The sequence below is a fragment of the Taudactylus pleione genome, unplaced genomic scaffold, assembly GCF_031769625.1.
Source record: "Taudactylus pleione unplaced genomic scaffold, aTauple2 ptg000018l, whole genome shotgun sequence".
In the NCBI taxonomy this organism is placed as follows: Eukaryota; Metazoa; Chordata; class Amphibia; order Anura; family Myobatrachidae; genus Taudactylus; species Taudactylus pleione.
Window position 1 is genome coordinate 6,897,735 of NW_028284420.1, and position 21,521 is coordinate 6,919,255.

At 42.8% G+C, this 21,521-nt stretch overlaps 1 protein-coding gene across 1 annotated transcript in view; it reads left to right on the forward strand.

Moving 5' to 3' along the window:
• The first annotated feature begins 8,832 nt into the window (after positions 1–8,832).
• Positions 8,833–21,521, forward strand: part of RAB5C (RAB5C, member RAS oncogene family) — a 31,972-nt gene continuing 19,283 nt past the window's right edge. Inside the window, exon 1 of the mRNA XM_088442466.1 lies at positions 8,833–8,961. The gene's annotated coding sequence lies outside the window, so the exon portion shown is untranslated. The remainder of the gene's footprint in view (positions 8,962–21,521) is intronic.

Sequence of the window (21,521 nt, forward strand, 5' to 3'; positions counted from 1 at the left end):
AAATTTGAGGAAAAATTACTTCACAGAAAGGGTAGTGGACAAGTGGAATAGCCCCCCATCAGAGGTGGTAGAGGCTAATACAGTAGAGCAATTTAAACATGCAAGGGATAGACAAAAGGATATCCTTCAGAAGTAAGGATCAATAAGGGTTGAGGTAACAATGTTTAAAAATGGGGCAGACTAGATGGGCCAAGTGGTTCTTATCTGCCGTCAAAACCTATGTTTCTATGTTTATGTGATATTATGTTTATATTTGTTTCATGTATGTTTCTTTTGAAGTTCTGTATTTAGTATAAATTCATAAATGTTATATTTTAAATATCAGGATTATACATACAACAGCACATAGAGTGCACCTCCTACTGGGCCAGTCCACAAACTACTTTTTGGCAAATATTACAGCACCTGTCATTATTTATCTTGAACAGATATCCATGAGGATTTAGCCTACTACCTCAAAGGAACCAGTACACAATACCTCAGCCAGGTCACTTGTTCCAACCAAATGTATAATCTGTGCCTTGATTCAGTACATAAAATTAATACGTTATGTGACACAAACTTTTGGACAACCCTGTGTTCCATCCAGCTCCCTAATCAACAAATAAGATAAAACCAACAAGCCTATAATGTTTCCGGGGTCCTAAAACTTTGCTGAATCGTCACACTGACAGCTACAAAAAAAAAAATCAAGATTGGGGAGAGTGCACAAACTGACTGAGATACTTGACCACTGACCTTGATCATCATATCGGTCTTAAGCGGCCCATACACAGAGCGATTTTTTACACGATGTGGATGATTATGATGTGCGTCCCCGCCGTTCATCTTAAGGGAAAACCGTAAGTAGTTTTTGTGTATTTATGATCCAATGTACGATGTACGAGGTCTTACAAAATCCCTGGCCACTCCATTTCTCCATTTTGAGACGACAGAACAGAGAACAGCTAGCAGCATCGTGTGCCTTGGCAAGTGAGCATCTATGTACTATACAGGCTACCCTGTAACCACTGTTTATTCCCCTGGCACACTATTGCTTATACCACTGTTCCACCAATGTTTAATTGTACCCTGACACACCCTTGTTTATACCAGTGCCACCAATGTTTCACTGTACCCTGGCACACCCTTGTTTATACCACTGTGCCACCAATGTTTATTCCTCTGGCACACTATTGCTTATACCACTTTTCCACCAATGTTTAATTGTACCGACACACCCTTGTTTATACCACTATACCACCAATGTTTATTCCCCTGGCACACTATTGCTAATACCACTGTGCCATCAATGTTTAATTGTACCCTAACACACCCTTGTTTATACCACTGTGCCACCAATGTTTAATTGTACCCTGGCACACCCTTGTTTACATATTAAGGACCATATTTTTTAAATTAATTTTTTATTTAATTTTAGAACTTTTAAACTTTATAAACTGTAAAACTGAAACAGTCATAAGCATTTTCAAACAAACTGTGTTCAAGCAGATTTTTTTTTGAGTTTTGAATGTCAAAGGCTATATGTTTACATAGTTTATGTTTTTAATTTCAACAGAAATGACAAGCATTAGAGAACGGCAGTTTATCACGGGCTTCTTGGAGTAGTACAGGGCCCATGAGTGCCAATGGTAAATTAAGACCAAGGATTATATGAACAAGCAAAAAAAGTCGGCTGCTACTGACGAAATGGTGACCTTCAGCCTCAGGTATCACGACGAGGCAACCCCCAAATGGGTCAAACTGAGAATCCAGAACTTGCGTACAGTTTACGTGAGGGAGCGGAAGGAAACAGACTCCCGGGCATCTGGAGTGGGGGCAGATGATATTTATACTAGTACGTTATGGTACTATAAACTACTGGAGTTACTCCATGAAGTGGAGCCCCAGTGTGAATCCAGAAGTCTTTTAGTGGACACGGTCCCCGAGGAGGAGTCTACTGAGAACCCAGGGAGTGAGCCACCATCCTCTCTGGATCTGGTAAGTTTATTTATCGTATGCTGTCCTCCTGCCATGGTACTGCCCCCACTCCATTAAAGTAGGCCAGGTATTCCTCCCTGACCTGTTTTGCCCGGGCAGTTGGTAGTCTCCCTCACTGTGGGTGTTCCGACAGAGGGCATTTGGGCAACCTCGTGTGGTTGTTCTGGTTCATCCAAGTTCATAGCCGTTGGTTCAAGTTGGTTGGGTTTTTTTGCCCGCAAAAAATTGTGTAGGACACAACAGGCCATGACCACAGCATCAATTTTGTCCACACAAAGGTTTATAGCTGTATGGAATATCCGGAACCGACTACTCACAATAATTCCAAAAGCATTTTCAACTATGCGCCCGGGCCCTGGATAGGCTATAGTTGAAAATGCGTTTTCTATGGTCAGTCCCCTTTGTCCATATGGCTTCATTAAATGCTCATGAAGAGCAAATGCCTCGTCTGCCACAAACACATAGGGCCTGATTCAGAGCTGAACGCTCTGACCAGAGCGCTCGCTCTGAATCAGGGCCCTCCTACCTTTTTTTGGAGCGTCCTCATGGACGCTCGCATAGCTGTGGGTTACCACCCACAGCTATAGCGTGCGTCCATGATGGTCGTGATGGTCTTGACCATCGCGACCATCGGGCTTGCGACGGAGACCCTGCGGTAGGGTCTCGCTGCAGCAAGCCTTGGAGTGATTTTGGCTCTATCAGAGCCAAAATCACTCTCACTAACATCACTAGTGATGTCAGTGGGGCTGGCTTGAGACGGTAGGCGTTCCCATGGGAACGCCTCCATCTGGCAGGCACGCCCCCGGCACGCCCACCAAAGGGGGCGTGCTGTCAATCAACATCGACAGCACGCCCCCTTTGGTGCGAGACCCGGAGCGATGGAGAGCCCGTCGCTCGCCGGGTCTCACGCATGCGCACGACGGAGCTCCCTCCGTTGTGCGCATGCGCAGTGGGGAACATCGACCCGCTTGCGAACGTCCTGCCGCTCGCGAGCGGGTCTGAATGACCCCCATAGTTCAGGCCGTGCTTCGTATCCACTGATGTCGGCAATTTTAGACGGTTGGTGGTGAGTCGGTCATAAAATTCCATTAGCTTGAAGGAACCACCATCGGAAGCACGGCCATTTTTCCCCACATCAACGAAAATAAATTGGTAGTCGGCATTTACCACCGCCATCAACACAATACTGTGAAAGCCCTTATAATTGAAATAAAGGGACCCGCTGTGGGGAGGCGGGATAATGCATATACGTTTCCCATCAATGGCTCCTTCGCAATTTGGGAAATTCCATCGACTTTCAAATTCACTGCCAATGGTCTTCCAGTCCTCCATCAATGTTGGAAACTAAAAAGAAAGAAAAAAAACAAATTAAAGAAAGACAATAAACTAAAATTGAAGTTGTGCAAGAAGTGGCAGAGCCACCACGCCGTATCCGAAGAACGGCACGCCATAACCTGCCACTGCCAGCCCCTGATCCCCTATTGCAGCAGGTAAAGCAGGCCCTAGCCAAACTACCAGAATAATTTGATAGTCTTGGTTCACCTGTGGCCAACACTCTCTGTACCATGGATGTGGATCAGCAACTTCACGCTAAAAGGTTGATCTTTGACATCATGCAGGGGAAAAGGAAGCAACTTGAAAATTCTTCCATGGTGAAAGGAGCCTATACTCACCTCCGCAACCAATACGGGCCATGGGTATATGCCAGAGCCTTTATTTCCACCATCAACCTACCAGGACACTGCAAAGAATGGCCCAAGCACCATCCCAAACCCCCCCCACCTACAGTAAATCTGAGGCATCCTACCCCTCATCATCCTCCTCTTCGGAGGTGCTTTATCGTGCCATGTTGTCTGGGGTTGAGGAGGCACCCCATTTACAAAATTATTCATAAATTAAACATTCAGAAAGCTTTTTGTTGCCCAATACTTGCTGCAGGTATTGATACCTCTAAATCTATATACCCAAAATGTCGCTATTTAGCGCTACAAGTCGCATAAGAAATAATTGTTTTCCAATCCAATTGTGGTTCCACCGCACAAAAAGTTATATTGCAATAAAAAAAAGTTAAACGCTTAGATCTAACACTTTAGCACAAAAAGCAAGTAAATACAAAGGTACAAACCAATACATAAGCGTGCGCACTGGCCCGGTATGCAGTATTTCAATCCTGAATCTGCTGTCACCGTCACCCAAGGATATGGAGAAAATGACTGACTACTGCCCCAGCTCACAAGCCTATATTCGGTACAGGTTTTAGAGACAACAAAGGCACAGAATAACAGATGCTCATTGGTTCTTGCTTCAGGTCACTCCGTTCATTGGTTAGTTCATCTGGTGTCATCAGAGCTATGGATCAGCTTTCCAACTGCTTCTTTGTGTAGGTTTCCCTCCGAAGAACTAATAAAAAAGACACTACATACAGAGATACATTCTAACCTATAATTCATATCTTGCGAACGCATGCTGCGATTTCCTTGCCGATAGAACCAATGATCTACAAATAAACAGGGATTTAGAATGGTACCAAACATGACATGTCTACTAGCTTCTGTACCTTAAATATCATATACATACATTTCACAACATAATTATATGCTACTAAAACCTCTAATATTAAGCTTTTAATGTAAAGGAACCTTTTTATAAGTTATTGTATGTGAAAGTGTGAGAATATTGTGTAGTTTCGCTAGTTTGCATTGCGCATATGTGTGGGTGCGTGCGTATGTGTATGCATGTAAGTCTATGTGTGTGTTATGTAATTCAGTGTATTTGTGATGGATTAATATATATATATTATCCATTTCTGACATATTTTAATATTTAGACATTGCCTGAACCAAATTCTAAGTTGTAAATAAAGGTTTATTTCTAAGCAGGGGGAGACCCCCAGCTGTTTGCTGTTGCCACCTTGTCTGGTAGCTTGCGACAGGCCCCTCTCCACTTAATTAGAGTATAGGTGTCAGTTCCTATGAACCAAAACAGCACCGAACAAAAAGGTATACAATTGTTAACGATCTGCAGGTTCCTGACAATGATTCCCAACTTTGCATTTAGAACCCTTCTCTGATCATATCACTACCTGTGTTACATTTTAATTATGTTACAGGCATATTGTATCAGTATGCAGCATTTCACAAAACATATGCAAACACCCACAGACATATACATTAAACCTGTTTTCCATGACTAAACCTTGTACTAATATAAATATATATTTGTGCGTATTGGAATTGCACTGACGCAGAGTAGCGTCCAAGCAATTCGTCATCAGATCATAGATGACTAAATCATCAGATAATAATTGCGATGCAGTTTGGAGAGGGTGACCAAACGTATGACGCAAGGGCAGATTGTGGTTTGCCGGGGGCCTCAATCTACACTTGCGCCATGCGTTTCTTGCACTCTTCAACCCGTCATCTGACACACCCTATACCCTGTAGCTGGCTATCTATTGAGCATCCAAAAACTGGCTGATGCCCATGTTATTTTCTGTTACATTTATATGTGTGTTCCTGTAAAGGGAAACAATTACATGAAGGAATATTTCCTAGCCACTGTATCAGCCAGTATTTAAAGCATGATATATATTAGTTTGGCTAATATAAAGACCTTATTGGTTTTGTTGTACCCCTTATAAACATTAATGGTTACATACAGCCATGTTGGTTGTTACATGTTTCCAAATAAAAACAAAAGAAACTTTACACAAAAATACATAGTTGTTTTTTTTAATCACCTTGAAGTACTGAAACTTCAGGACTTTCACAATGGCCTCACAGGTCTCCGGGATGATGCGCCACAAAGCCTGGGCAGAAAAAAGGGTCCCAAACCTCAGGTCTTCAACCGACCTCCCTGTAGCCAGGGACCTCATGGTAGCCACCAACCTCTCCTCAGCCGGAATGGCCATCCCCCTGCCTCTGGATATCGGGGGTCACCAGACGCAGTGACTCCTGGAATGTGGCATCATCCATCCACAGGTAGTTGCTATAATCGTCTGGGTTCTCCCTAATCTCCATTAGCAGGGGCATATGGGAGCGGGTCTCCCTCCTCGTCAGCCACGCCTTGACCCAGCAAGACCACATGCTCCTCCTCTCCTCAGGCCCTACACCTTTCAGCCTGAGATAGCCATAGGCTAGCAGAAGCTTATGGCGATAGGAATCCAACAGAAAGAAGAATACACACTTTGTAAAAGGCAAGCCTTCAAACAAAGCAATACCCACTAACAAAGTACAGTGTTCAGCATGGTATAAAACCATGCCTCACTAGTCACTGAGCAGAGTGTGCACAGATCTAAAATGGATGTTGCCTTTTATACCCCCTAGCCAGGCCCTCCCCTATTCAAATTTCAGAAGATGTATTGTGAGGTGTTTAGCAATAAACGATGCATTATGATTTGCCATCGGAAACAACGCATCGGATCGTATGATCGTATGTCCAATCGGCCACCATTTGTACTCATCGTAGAGAGAATTTCAAGGGCAATCGTACTACACATCTTACCAACTGAAAATCACACCATGGATGGGCCGCATACCATTTATTTATTATTTATTAACATTCTTATATAGCACAGCAAATTCTATTGCGCTTTACAATTTGAATCAACATTAACATTATACTGGGTTGTAAAAGACATACATACATACATAAAAGACATACATAAGGGTAAGAGGGCCCTGCTCGCAAGCTTACAATCTATAGGGAAATAGGTGTTGATACACAAGGATAGGAATTGGTCCAGCCCGATTGCAGATGTTCTTGGTGGGCTGTATAATTCAATCACACTGAAAAGTTGGCCTAGGGTTAGGAGGATGTTAAATTGAAGGAGAAGATGTTAGGTGTTTACTATAAGAAGAGAGTTAGATAGGGAGCTATAAAAGGTTAGGTGGGCGGTCGTGGAATCTGATAAGCTTGTCTGAAGAGGTGAGTTTTCAGAGAACACTTGAATGTTTGGAAACAAGTGGAAAGTCTTATTGTGCGTGGGTGCAGCCCGAAAAAAGTCCTGTAACCGTGCATGGGAACAAGTAATGCACGGGGATGAGAGACACAGATCTTGTGCAGAGCGGAGATGTCGGGTTGGAAGATATTTTGAGAAAAGTGAAGAGAGGTATGTTGGTGTGGTTTGGTGAATAGCTTTATGTGTGAGTGTATTTTAAATTGAATACAGTAGAAGACCGGCAGCCAATGGAGGGACTGACAGAGTGGATCAGCAGACACCGAATGTTTGGTGAGAAAGATCAACCTCGCAGCTGCATTCAGAATGGATTGTAGTGCGGAGAGCATACCATCTGATTCAGGATGCAGTCAGGAAGCCGACGGTCGCAATGCCGGCCACCGCATTCTGCCCCCAAATAAGGGCTTGCTGTCAGGTATTATTTATTAATTTTTGATTATTAAAATTTAGGGCCACTATCATGGAAATAAACTGTATGGGCAATATTAAGGAACAAAGAGGGAGGTCAACATTACACATTATGAGGGGTATTCAGTAGGAAACGTTAACTTCACTGTTGAAGTTAACGTTTCATATCGGAGTTTTTACCTGCGTTAAAGTATCGGGCGCGCTCCCGCTTATACCCGTATTCAATATAAAGTTAACAAAAACGGGAAACTCCGAAGTTGGATTTGCGTAAAGTTACAAATTTTTCCTTAAAAAAATTGTAAGACCCCCCCTAAAGTAGTAAAAACATGGGGGATCACTATGGGTACCCCCGTTTTAGCCTTTTATTTAAAGTCGGGGATTTAAATAGCCGCAGCAGGTGTTTTTTTGCCGACATTGAAGAAGTGATGCAGAAGAGCACTTAGGTTATTTTTTTCATTTTTTTAAGTGGTCCCATCAAATTTGGGGTACATGAAAATTGGTACTAGCATATTTTGATGTCCCTAAAGTAAGTTTTTAAAAATTCTGCATTTGTGCACCTGCCGCTATAATTCTATTCTAGAAAACATCTGCCGCATACTTGCAGAATAGCCCTGAACCTATTTCCCTATTGTTAAACAATTTTGTCCAATTTTTTTTTTTTCACCTCAATTTTTAAATTAATTTTTTGGGGTGTCCCTATTTTTTTTTAAAACTTTTTTTTGACACAGTTCTTTTTTAAATGTCAGTCCCAGGGGTGCAGGCTATTTTTTTTAAGCCTGCACCCCTAAACCCCAATTCTGCACTTTTTTTCGACACCTATTCAATGGTGAAAACTTATCCCCATTTTTTATCAAAGACTTTTCAAAACTGCGGTCTTTGAAATTGAATACGGTGTAAAAGTCAAACCTGCGATAATGACGTCATACCTCCGATATTAACGCAAAAACGATGTTATCGCACCCATATTGAATACCCCTGTATATGCATATTACATTACTAAAACAACATTACATTAAGGAAACCTCCTCCTGATTAAAACATGCTATTACACTTGTGCTAACCGCTTCATATATTTCTGTAATGTGTCTCTCTTATAAATGCTAGTTCTCAATAAGGTTTTACAATTGTCAGCGAAAGGAAAACTATCAGGGCTTGACAAGCGCTAAGGAATACTGAGCGCCGGTGTAGACGAGTTATACTGAGTGAAAGGAAACTGGAGCACAGCCACGAAGCAGGAGAGGTGGAAAACTGGCGATGCAGCGCAGACCAGTCCTCCCAAAGTTTACCTAAACATAAAATTGGTCGACAGCAGTGACACCTAATCACAGTACTTCCTCTATCAAAAAAATACAACTCCCAACATTCCTCGCTCCATTATTTCCGCATTCCACCACTCCCTTTGCGTCATTTCCGACAGGAATGGGCGTGACTGTAACGAGTTGAAGAGATGATTGGCTCACATGGCTGGCACTTTGCAGAACGAGCCAATCAGCGCGGATGACAGTAGGGCGTACACGGAAGTGGGACAGGAAAGACGGAAGTTGAGGCCAGAGGAGAAGGAAGAGTGAAAGGTCTTCCCGGCGGGAGAGAAAGAGGAGGCGGCCGCAAGCACACAGGTAAGGCCGGCGCTTCATGTGTGGCCTACTGGTGTGAAAAGGTGTTTACATTTGGAGGGATGACCAGCGCTGCCGCAGGTGAAAGCGGTGTCCAGGCATGGCATGCGCCACAGGGGAAGTGTGCAGTTTGGGAAGGGAGCCGGGGCTGGGCTGCCGGGGTGATAGGGGGCCACGCTGGGTGATGGAGCATTAGGCAGTAACTCTTATTACATTGTTAAGGGCTGGGCCCGGGTTAAGTTATAGGGGAGGTTCCGGGTTCTCCAAGGCTGATCGGGCGGCCGTGTGCGGGTCATCGGCCCAGGTGATGCAGGAGATGATGAGGTTTATGTTTTAGGAAGTAGCAGGTGGCATGGGCTGTATCAGTCCTGTACACTCAGAGCCTACCTACAGCTGTGTTGGGTAAGGCTTGGTGGCTCTTGTAGCCCCCAGAAGTGTAATTTGACAACTCATCATAGGTTGCTGTATTGTGTAATCATGCCGGGGCCCTTGTGCTGCCCTCATTAAGAGGAGAGGGTATTAAACCTTCTGAAAAGGGCAGATGGAAAAGTTGCCCATAGCAACCAGTCAGGTTGAAACTGGTTGCTATGGGAAACCTATTCGTTTCCGCTTTAGAAGGTTTGGTACATCTCTCTGCAAGGCGGGGAGGATCAGTTATATATAGGGACCGTGTAATTTCACAATAACTGACTATAACTTAAGGACTATTACCTATATTTTCCTGTAACTTGTAAGCATGATACTATTTAAGGATGACTAGCAATATTAATATTTTCAACCTCATAATGTCATGGGGATATCACAGGATTCATGAGGCCGCTTAACTTTTCACTGGGTCTTGAAGCAGAACAAAATATAGTTGAGTTGTAGGAGCCAACTGAAATAATTGGCAATCCAATGGTATAGAACTGATATTGGAATTCTGTTGATAATGTGTATTAATCAAATATTCACCTTTTTTTCTGGGTAACAAAATTGCACTTTTGGAACACATAGCAGTTTTTATTTGTGTTTGTAAAGTGTTATAACATGACCTGGTAATGTATTTTCCTTTCTGTTTCCTTGTTGCTCTATTTGGTAACCAGTTAACAAACACTTGTATGTTTTGGGTGTGTATTTTTAGCTGCAGGTAAAGTTTCCAGGTATCTGTTATGAGGATACTGGTTAGACTCTTAGTGCAGTGGTCTTCAACCTTGGCCCTCCAGCTGCTGTGGAACTATACATCCCAGCATGCACTGCCATAGTTTTAAAATGCTGTTATATCAAAAAGGTGGCAGTGCATGCTGGGATGTGTAGTTCCACAGCAGCTGGAGGGCCAAGGTTGAAGACCCCTGCTCTAGTGGGTCTCTATAATCTTTACATTTTGATAATAAGGTTCCTGTGATGCAAACACATTATGGAAGCATTCAGTTTTGTATTTCCTCTCTGCTGTTCATTGCAGGCATTGTGTAATGTGGGTTAACATATGCATGTTTTTCTAGTATTCATAAATGTGTATGTTTAAATATATTTTGAAGTTCATTCCAACTGTGCTGATGCTGTTTTTTTTTGTTGGAAAACTGCAGAGTTGTAAAATTTGTGTGGAACTGTCCTTAATCTGGAATTAATGCATCTACAAGATGCAAATCCCTCTCAATCGAACTTCCATAGCAAATTATTGCTTTTTTGCTGCTTATAGAGAATCTATGTATGTTTTGGCATTTGTAGGGTGGCATTTATGTACAAAGAACTATGCTGTGTTCGCTCTCTTGCATAAATTTCGCAAGTGTTTTTATTCTGCAAAACTTTTCTACATAGTGTAGTGTTGTATGTATAAATTAACATGACATTTGGAGTTCAGAAGAAAATTTAAAATGAGAACAATGTTCACTTACAAATAGGATTTGTTTTTAATAGAAGTTGTACAACTATTTTCTAAGTTACTGGGTGACATATTTATTTATGGCTAACTTATAAATTTGTTCATAATGCAGTATTGAATATAGTAAGCACTTGGCAGTATGCATGCTTCAAAGCAAATCTAACTACTGTAGCTTTCGGTCACTGTCACTGATTACTTAGGTAAAGAATCCCCTGACTCCTGGTGTGGCTGCCTGCTGCATAGAAGTGTGTGTGTGAGAGAGCATAGTAGATAGCTAGAGTGTTCATTCTTTACATATATTTAATAATTACGCTATTTTGATTGTTGGAACGTCTATTAACCTATCTTGTCCTTTGAGCGTTAATATGCCAGCTGCCGATATACTGACGCCGGAATCCCACCGCCCAGCAAAATACAGACAGCGCTACCCTGAAGGAGATCAGGATGCTGGTGTCTATAGCCCCCAGCATCCCAAACGTTAGGACCAGGGCAGTGGGGATGGGGGAGATTAGGGTTAGGTACCCCCCAGATAGGTTAGCCTACGGGGGGGGGGGGGGGATGTTAGGCACTGCCGGGGAGAGGTTGGGGTTAGACACCTCCAAGAGAAGGAGAGGGGAGGAGGGGGAGGGAGAGTGGAAGGGTTAGGGTACTTGCCGCCCCTGTTGGGATCAGTCTTCCGGCATCTGAATTTGAATCGGTGACTATTCAGCCCGTCGGCATATCATATCCATCCCCTTGGACAGTGCTATTTTTGTGACTTTCAATAAACCTATATTTCAATAAGTAATGATAACTCCAGTTATTTTATGTGAGAATCATATAATTCAGGTCATTGCCCAGGTGTGTTGAAGATATTTAAATATACCTTCAACATTTACAAAGGACATGTAGGATATTAATATTTAAATCCCTGGATTTATATTCTTCATAAACTTGGTACATATTAGATGATTTCTCAGACAATATGCACGATTCTAACGGATTGGAACGACAAATAGCTCACATTGTCAAGTGTGTACGCACTATGCGCGCTCTCATGGCGTCGTCAGTTGCTTCTTCAGGTCGCCCCTATGTGCATCCCTAATATAATCTGTCAATCTCGTTCAAGATTTCCGGCAATCGTGCAGTGTGTACGCACTACCGGATGACCAGTGATATGTTAACGATCTAAATGCCAAACAATGCAAGATATATTGTTCGGTTGTTTGGAAGATCGCACAGTGTGTATTCACTTTATCGTTGGTCAGGGAGTTGAAGGAAAATCTGGATGACCATCGCATCATTTGCTGATCGTCTAATGTGTACCCAGCTTTACACATTTATGATTCCGCTAAGTAGTACACCGCTTTTGCTATAGATGTCAAATAAAGGCTTTATTTGTTCTTTAACCTCTTCGCTGCTGAATATATTTTGGCACTTTTTGTGCTGGTCTCATCCTACTATCAATATCCGTAATTATGCAGTATCCACTGAAATGATACCTTTTTGTTTTCCAGAAGACTTTAAAATTTCCTGAAAATACCATAGTATGTGTTTCTGGTTTAGCCATTCATCCACTTTTCCAAAATGGCAAGAAGCTGGATCCTACATGCAGGATAATATTTGCCCTGGAAAATGATAATGCATGTTTATTTTTATTTTTTTTGAGCATGTATGAAATGCATAAACTGTGTGGGAACCACTGCCCTAATCTCTTTTGAATCACGGCGCCCTAGTACCCCAGCACTGTTTTCACGGCACCCCTAAGCCAAAAGTTTGGTATTGAGAAATTAAAAAAAAAATGTAGTGAAGTAAATTGTGCTTACCTGTCATCCTTAGGTTTGGTTATATAGTGGTGGACAGGTTTGTGTTTCTGTTTGTGCACTTATTTACATTACATTGACCATAAAAGAATTTGATTTGGTACTGGATCACCAACCTGAGGCACCCCTGCAAGTGTCCCGAGGCACCCCAGGGTGCCACGGCACACAGTTTGAGAACCACTGGTGTAGGGCATTAGAAACTCCGCCCCAGCTCTGGACAGTTTGACTTTCTATTGCATAGTGTGTTATTGTATGGTGATCACTCAAAAATAACTACATGCATTGTTTGAAAGAGGGGACTCCTCTTTCAAATCAGTGTGCCCACAAGTGTGTAGGTGCTGAAATGGGGTAAATCGTACACGCTAAGGCTGGGTACACACCTAAACGACAGGCAAATGTGTCGATGTTCAGGGCGATTTGCCTTCACCCTGGACATCGCGTGATTACCGGTACACACTGCACAATTTATTGAGCGATTACTTGTTCCGTCCTTCATTAATATGTACGGCGCTGCATGCGATATCGTGTAGCGCAGCCAGTCACACGGTAATGCATGCGACCAGCGAGAGCGCGTAATTGTGCATACACACCAGGTGATATACACTATTTGTCATGCCGATATGCCAAATCGCGCCGATAACGTCCTGGTGTGTGACCCTAAATGCCCTCTCCCTTCCGCCAGGTCTACTAGTATGTCTGCATTGCAGGTTAATACTGTCTAATGGTCGCTAGACTATTACAACAAAGTGGCCATATCATTTAAGAGATAATTCTCTTTCAAGCAAGGGTGCACCTGAGTGTATTAAGCAGGATGGTAGTTTTTTTTTCTTTCCATTTCAATTTAATTTTGAATTTTTTTTATTTTTTTTTAGCAGAAAAAAGTGGGTATAGAGACTAAAAGATAAACCATTATAATAAACGATGTAAAATCGAAATATGGAAAGACGCACTGAAGTGAACATATAGCTGTTACCCATGGCTTCTGCCAACAGTTTTTCATTTCCATTTGAGGTGTTCTAGTTGTATTGCTTTGCATAGGGACCCTTTCATGGGAGTCGCCCACGTGACCAGCAGAACTGTTCAGGTTGGTGGTAGCAGCGCCTTCACCCACCCTGTGTACAGACTGCTATGTAGCCTGTCCCATTCAAGTGAACACGGGCCCATTGAACAAGTCAATACCTTTTTTGTTTTTGTTATTGCTCAGCTTTAATTTGACAGATCGAGATGAAACAAAGTGCAGGTTATTTCTAGGAATTTTTACTACAAAATGAGTGTTCACTCTAGCTCCGGCGGCAGGCAGGGCGCCGGAGCTAGAGAAGGCATTTCCGCGCACGCTCGAAAAGAGGGCCTGTCTATAAGACATTGTCTGTTCACTGGCAGTGACGGCGCCCGCAGGCTGTGAGGGCAGGGCACATTTTGCTCTCCTGAAGGAGGGCAGGGTGCAGCGCCCGGCTAAAACAGCCTAGTGGGAACACTAGAATGATGCAGTTTTCTTGAAAATCGATTCAGTTGTTTTTGTGCCAACTTGGAACAAACACAGACACAACATTCTTATAATATTAGTATAGCTTTTCATTTAGAGATATTAGGGGGTAGAGGGGGTGGTAAGTGGGCGGGGTTATTAGTCCTAGTGTGCAGGATGGGTCCTTAAGCTTGCTAACAGACAAAATAAGGGACAAATCTCATAAAGGAAGGGAGCAGCATGGTGGAAAGGCTTTTGGGGGGCAAATCGGCAGGTAACTGAGCAGGATTACATATACAATCAGGGATGCCAAATCTAATTAAACATATCATCTTTGTCATATGTGGCAGGTGATAGTTTGCATGTGGACAATGTGCCACAGATAGGACTTGCAATTAAATAGTGAGCCTCTGCCAAAATGTGGGAGGCTAAATTTGCGGAGTTGAGCTCCACAGCTGAGAGGAGATAGTGGAGAAGGGTTTTTCTGAACTGCACATAGGAGGAGTGAATACAGGATGGATCTAACTTTGTAGTAAAAGGATATTTTAGGGAAGTTCACCAATTATGTAGAAACGTGCCACATTGACTACAATGTTGCAAAGTGGCCAGCGAGGCAGAAGGGTATATTCACTTCTTCCAGTGGTATATAGTGTTATTTCTAGCACCTTGCATCTGTCACAACCCATGCAGTTCCTCTTTCCTACCTGAGATGTCACTTTCTGCTTTGGTGCTTCTAGCACATTCAGCTCCTCCAACAAACTGCTGAGGTAAAGACCAGTGTGCTAGACGCACCATCGCAGGAAGGAGGAACTGCACGGGTTGTGACAGATGCAGGGTGCTAGAATGAAAACTAGCTTTATAGCCATTCTCTTTTGTTAAGGTGGAGATTGAGCTAGAGGCGACCGTTGGGATGTAATTATGTTGAGGCCGCCGGTCACAATACTTACTGCAGATTGCCGACAAAGGATTTATGAAGGCCTATCACAATCCTGATGCCGGAATCCAGGATGACTTGTACCCGAGCAAGGTAAGTCCGGGGCGCCCGTTCTGTTCAGTTAGCGTTAGGTTTTTTTTTGGGGGGGGGGAGGTTTAGGGTTAGGCACCCCCAGGGAGAGGTTAGGTTTAGAGAGCGGTAAGGGGTGGTTAGGCACCGCCCCGGGAGTTTGGCGTTAGGTACCCCATAAAGGAGGGTTAGATCACTTACTATTTTCTCTATTCTACAAACAATGATCTGCCAAGCATCATGTTTGCTAAATAATTATTTCACAGTTCAGCTTTGTAAATACTCCTGTTGATTACATGTGGTAAAGGACACTTTTATCTTATTCCCCTGACATTATCATTTAAATGTTCCCATTTGCCCCTGCCATTTGCTCAATTCTACCAATGTCTGGTACTTTATATATTAGCGAACCCATGCACTGTGTGGAATTTACGGCTGGTTTCAAATCAATGGGTTGGATATAAATTTCTAGTCTGTGCATCATAGTATGATGATCATACCCCTTCCTCCAGTGGTCACTTACAGCAGCTGACCAGCAGAGGTAAGTGCTATCATCCTGTTGGTTTGAAAGTGCGTTGGTCTCTTCATTATTATTTTAAATATATAGAGCCACAAATTTGCGCAGCTCTGTAGAGAAAATGTCATGCATATCAGTCCTTCCCTGTTGGAGCTTACAAATTCCCTAAGCCATAAGTACAGAGGAAACCAATGCAAGCACAATGCAATTACATACAGATGGGCCGTAACATAGGTTTAATGCTAAGCACTATGTCACTGTGCTGTCCCAGAAGAGTGAATACTACTAGTGTGTGTGTGTGTGTGTGTGTGTGTGTGTGTGTGTTATTAAGGGATTAAAAATGACATTTATATATGGTGGAAAATCCCCTAAAATGTGACATTGTTCATAATTTTGTTTTCAACATTTGTAATCTGTCATATAATTGGATATAAAGCAATTTACCTACTTGGCCTTCAAGATACTGACCAAAAAGGAATCTGATATGCTTAGGAAAAACAATCCCTCCCTCCATCATAACTCTCATATTCTTACACGATGTCTTTTGTAAGATCCGGAAATGTTTTATAATATAGGTTGGAAAAAGCACTCTGTGCCAGACTCTAATGGTAGAAAGCTCATTACATGATATCTAAAAAATGACGTGAGTAATTTTACTCTGATTCACTTCCTAATAGACAGGAGAAGTAGTGACTACAATGTCTCTCCACAGTTATAAGAAGCTCACAAGTTTTGATTTGTTGCTTGTATTTATACCTTGTAAATGCTCAGAAAAATTCTCTTCTCTATAATAGGTGTTCTAGCTAAAAACATTAATATAGCAGAAGTGTATGTAAGGTGATCACACTAGAGAAGAAAATAGGGACATTTTGAGAAAAGTATTGCTCCTGGTTTTATTTTTTCCGCTTAACCTATATTGTTTACCGAGTATGTTTCGTTAACTTGTATGATTGTGTATATACTCTGCACAATTGTGTCAGAGTATGAAAACAAATTCTTTGACATATTTTTAACTTTTTTTTTTTCCTTGACATTATTTAGATTTGTTATTTAATATAGTATAAGATTTTATTTTATTTTGCTTGATTATGTAAATTAGTTTAAATAAGCGGTTCCTGACTAAACATGAAGTAAAACCTTTACTAATCATGGGCTAAATTTAATTAACAAATATTGTAAGGAGCCCCATTTAACATAAGTAGAAATAATTCCAAAACGTAGACCATAGTAGGCAATTTTTTAGACTTATTGGAGGGAACTTTAGTTTTCGTTACTTTAGATGGGTGCTGCAGCCGTGAAACAACTATTTTGTACTAATGGGCGTGATTGCCAAGGGTGGCCATTATTTCTGCTCACGCCCTCCCATGGTATTGGGCAGAAATTCTCCAAAAGTTGGGCTTTTGGACGCCCCAAATTGCTGTTTTTGGCAGCATGCCCCAGTAGTTTGCATGGGTTTAGCCTCATTATGCCACGTCCGCTATAAATGGCACCTGCGGCACAAATTTAATATTGTCAGTCACTTAAGATGGGAGCTGTGGTCGCAAGAATCAATTAAATTTCCCCCTATTGTTCTATTTTTATGGAAACATACCTTATGGTGGGTCAGAAAAGTTATTTTGTGATTAGGAGAGTTGTTTGCATAAGTAATAAAGTTCTGAAGCTGGCCATAGACTGACCAGTAGACACAGAGGAGGGTAGGAGTGATTGTGCAATGGTCGAATGGCCTCCATACACTGCACTATAGGCCTGATTCAGACCCGTTCGCAAGCGTTGAGCGCTCGCAACCGGGTCGATGGTGGCCCAGAGCGCATGCACCCGACGGAGCTGGCTCCGTCGTACGCATGTGCGAGACCCGGATAACGACGGGCAATCAGTCGCTCCGGGTCTCACACCAAAGGGGGCGCGCTGTCGATGTGGAGTGACAGCACGCCCCCTTTGGTGGGCGGGCCGGGGGGTGGCTGCCCAGACGAAGGCGTTCCCATAAGAACGCCTACCGTTTGGGGTGGCCCCACTGACATCACAAGTGATGTCAGTGGGAGAGCTTTCGGCTCTGTTTGAGCCGAAAGCTCTCTGGGGCTTGCGGCCACGAGACCCTACCACAAGGGTCTCGTCGCAAGCCCGATGGTCTTGACCATCGCGACCATCATCCTTGCCGCTTGCATTAGCTGTGGGTGGCAATGCGAGCGGCCAGGAGGCTGCTCCATTAAAAAAAAAAAAAACGCCCTGATTCAGAGCGAGCGCTCTGTCAGAGCATCTGTCTCTGAATCGGGGCCTGTGTGTGAGATCACTATTCATTGCCTACAGTTGACTGAACGACAGTTGAGTGGATCAAACAGGTTTAATAACAATGTTTAATGATCCAGGCTATTTTTTTGTTTTTCAGGCTGTGAACGATTGTTGTTCAGATCCATACACTGAACAATGGTGATTAAAGCTGTCATTTTGGTTGGCATGTTTGCACGATTATCACTCAGTGTGTGTCCAGCTTTAGTGCTCACTCAGATTTTATTATCTTGAACTTGACCGATCCTCAACTTTGGATGGAAAACTGCAGGAACCACAAAGATGAATTACAGTGGCAGCAGACATCATAGGGTTTCTCTAGTACACACCGCTTTTTGGAAATTTGTTGCAATGACTGATTGAAAATAGTCTCTCTTGTGACTTTAATTAAAGCTGGCTCTTTCAGACACTTCTCTTGTTGGGCACCGCTGTACCAAATTTTGGAGATTTATAAATGAGTTATTGCCTTTGAGTAAAAAATTGATTGAATGTAACTGGCTTGATGAAATATGATGGATGGTGTAGAGATCTGTTACTTGCATCATCCCCTAGGTCTAGGAAATAAGATTTGTGAATGTTGACTTGCATACATGACACTAAGGGGGGAACTCAGTTGATTTCACCGGGCACCCGAAAGAGCAATTCGATTGTTTCTCTGTTCAGGCGTGTACAGCCACGGGAGGACACATTTCTGCTCTCAGCTACCCGGGCAGGCGAGCAGAAATGTGAGCAGTTGGCACTTTGGCCACCCAAAAGGGAATTTGGGTGTCTAAAGCAGGACTTTAGACGGGTTTAGCAATTTTACTAGACTAAACCCTGTATATTTGGGGACGATATGCATGGGCGCCCCAAAACTGTTAATTCTCACCCCGATCTCCAGTCATTTTAGACTGGAGATAGGGTGCAATAAAACAATTGAATCGCCCCCTAAACTTTTGTGACTTTCACTAGTATTGTGCTTTAAGAAACTCATTCTGTAGCAGTCAACCCAGGGCAGACTATATCTTTATTTCAGACAGGTTTTTGGATGCTGAATGTGTAGACAATTTAAAAGCTAGGGCACCAATAAAAAAAAAAAAGTTAGCAAATACATAGAGTGACACTAAAGTTTGGTACACACTTGTCCAATCCTCCGTTAGATTTGACTTCCAACTGGTTTGTCTGAAATTGTATAAGTATGTACCTTCTGCTCACTGACCCGTTCCCCCGATCCTGGTCACCTGTCGGGTTATTTGGTTTTTAAACATGCTTAAAATCCAGAAGACCCGACTGCAAACCTGCCAACCAATATTGCAATCTGTAGGCTGCCGAGACCAGAGCTGGCGAACGATTTCCCGGTCCTGGCAGCTCTGCACACTGTCAGCGTGGTGGTGGTGCCGAATACGGAGGGATCCCAGCACCGTCCACTGATGCGGCGTGCCTGAAGCATCAAGTCCCACCAGCCATTAGTGCAGAGTTCGGCATCGGGTGTGCTATTGCAGCGCTTTCAGTGTAAACATTTTTGTTGCAGGGCCATTTTTAAATATCAAGATGGGCCACGTCATCACCTCACCCCCTCGTACTGGCTAATATTAGCCAGTGCGAAGCAGCTAGTGTCAGTCAGATGGAGGATGAGCACGACGTTGGAAGTCCTAGGGAGGTGGAGGCAGCCATGCTATAGAGCTTAAAGGCTGCCGTCCCCCAGGTGAAGATGAAGGAAGACACTGCAAGTCCTGGTGAAGCGGTGGTCATTGGAAAGGAGTTTGAAGGCAGCCGCCCACTCCAGGTGGTGATCAAATATGAGCACGCCGGGAGGCCTGGGGGTGGCAGCGTTTATGCTAAAGAACTTAAAGGCTGCCGTCCCCCAGGTGAAGATGAAGGAAGACACTGCAAGTCCTGGTGAAGCGGTGGTCATTGGAAAGGAGTTTGAAGGCAGCCGCCCACTCCAGGTGGTGATCAAATATGAGCACGCCGGGAGGCCTGGGGGTGGCAGCGTTTATGCTAAAGAACTTAAAGGCTGCCACCCCCAGGTGAAGATGCTGCCCAATAAATTATTTTAACATTAGATGTTGTATTTTTATTTTAATATTATCCTTTTTCTTTAAATTTAACCTGTTATTTAGCCTACACAGTTCATACTGTTGAAATAGGAAGAATCAGTACTTTATATTTTATTGTAGTCTATTTCACATTCCAGAAACACCCAAAGTGTGGGTCATTACAACATGATTGCCCCTAACACAAATTGATTGGATTGAACAGGACGTTGGGCATTTTTGTGACGTGAAATACACTACAATAAAACCTTACTTTTTCTTAATCTAAAGAGTAAGTTTACTTCCTATTTGAACAATTGGTTAGTGTGATGTGAATTATATTTTGGATCTTGCATAACAATTTCTGTAATTTTTTGGGGGGGATTCAGAGTGCTGCCTTTTCTTATTGCCTGCATAACAATCTGGCTGCTTTGACAATGGTGCTCCTGATACTTCCCTTGTAAAGAGATCAGATAATGTGTTGATCCAGGAAATTGTCTCGTTTCCACTTAGTCAGGAAGAATTATTTCTTTCCAACTGTGGCCAGTAGCATATGTAATGCTGTGACATTTGGCCTAGCCACAAAGATTATTTATTTTAAATATTATGTTTATAATATTTTGTAGCTTTGGTATATGAAATTAAAGCTGAACTTTTGGCTACAATTTACTTACCTTGGGGGAATTCAATTCAGCGGGAGTTGAGGAGGGAGGGAGCTCCCGGAGCTATTCAACTCAGCGCGCTGTTTAAAACCGAATAATGATTTCGGATCACACCCTCTTAAGGGTGCGAGGAGAAATCCGACTGAAGTGCCGGCCCCAAGGCTGTTTCCGGGCTTAGTATGGCGATAACAGCCTTGCGGCCGACACTTTAGTCTTAGAATGTCAGTTCTCTCGACAAAAACACCCAGGTTAAGTCGCGAGAACCGCCATTCTCAGACTTCTAACTGTTGAACTAAAGCAGCTCGCTGAATTGAATAGCTTCGAGAGCTCCCTCCCGGCACTATTCAACTCCCGTTGAGTTGAATCGCCCCACTTGACTCTCTGCTAACCAGGCCCAAGAAAATAAATATCTGAAGTATCCCCATTGTTCTTCTCATAGCCCTTACTGAAAATTAAGTGTTACCTGGACCAATCAAGTGATTGCTTCTTTTGATTTGTCCTTACATTCACCCACCCACTCACCTCTGCAGCAACTTTAAAGTGACTTTGATTGGAGGGTGGAGAGGGCACATTTTTAGGAGTCTTCATTTGCATAAAGGCTTCTTTCCTATTATCACCCTTGCATGCTAATCTTCATGCTCACTTGCGCTTCGGGTAAACATTTACAGATCAGTAGATAGTCCCTGCATTTTAGAAGATAATGCACTGCTCAATGAAACCTTTTATGTTCAGATAAAATAATCCTTGAATTTCACATGCCAGCTGTAAGATTTATTATCGCTTCTGCAGAATGGTTATCGTGACTTTGCAGTGCAGCAGTAAACATGTAAATGTGAGTGAAGTTTGGCATCCATCCACAGTTGAGATGTGTTTTTAATTATTTAGCTAGCTGATATCCCCCACATGTTAGACCCAGTATTTCACAAAACATCATCTATCTCTGCAAATGTTTTATTTG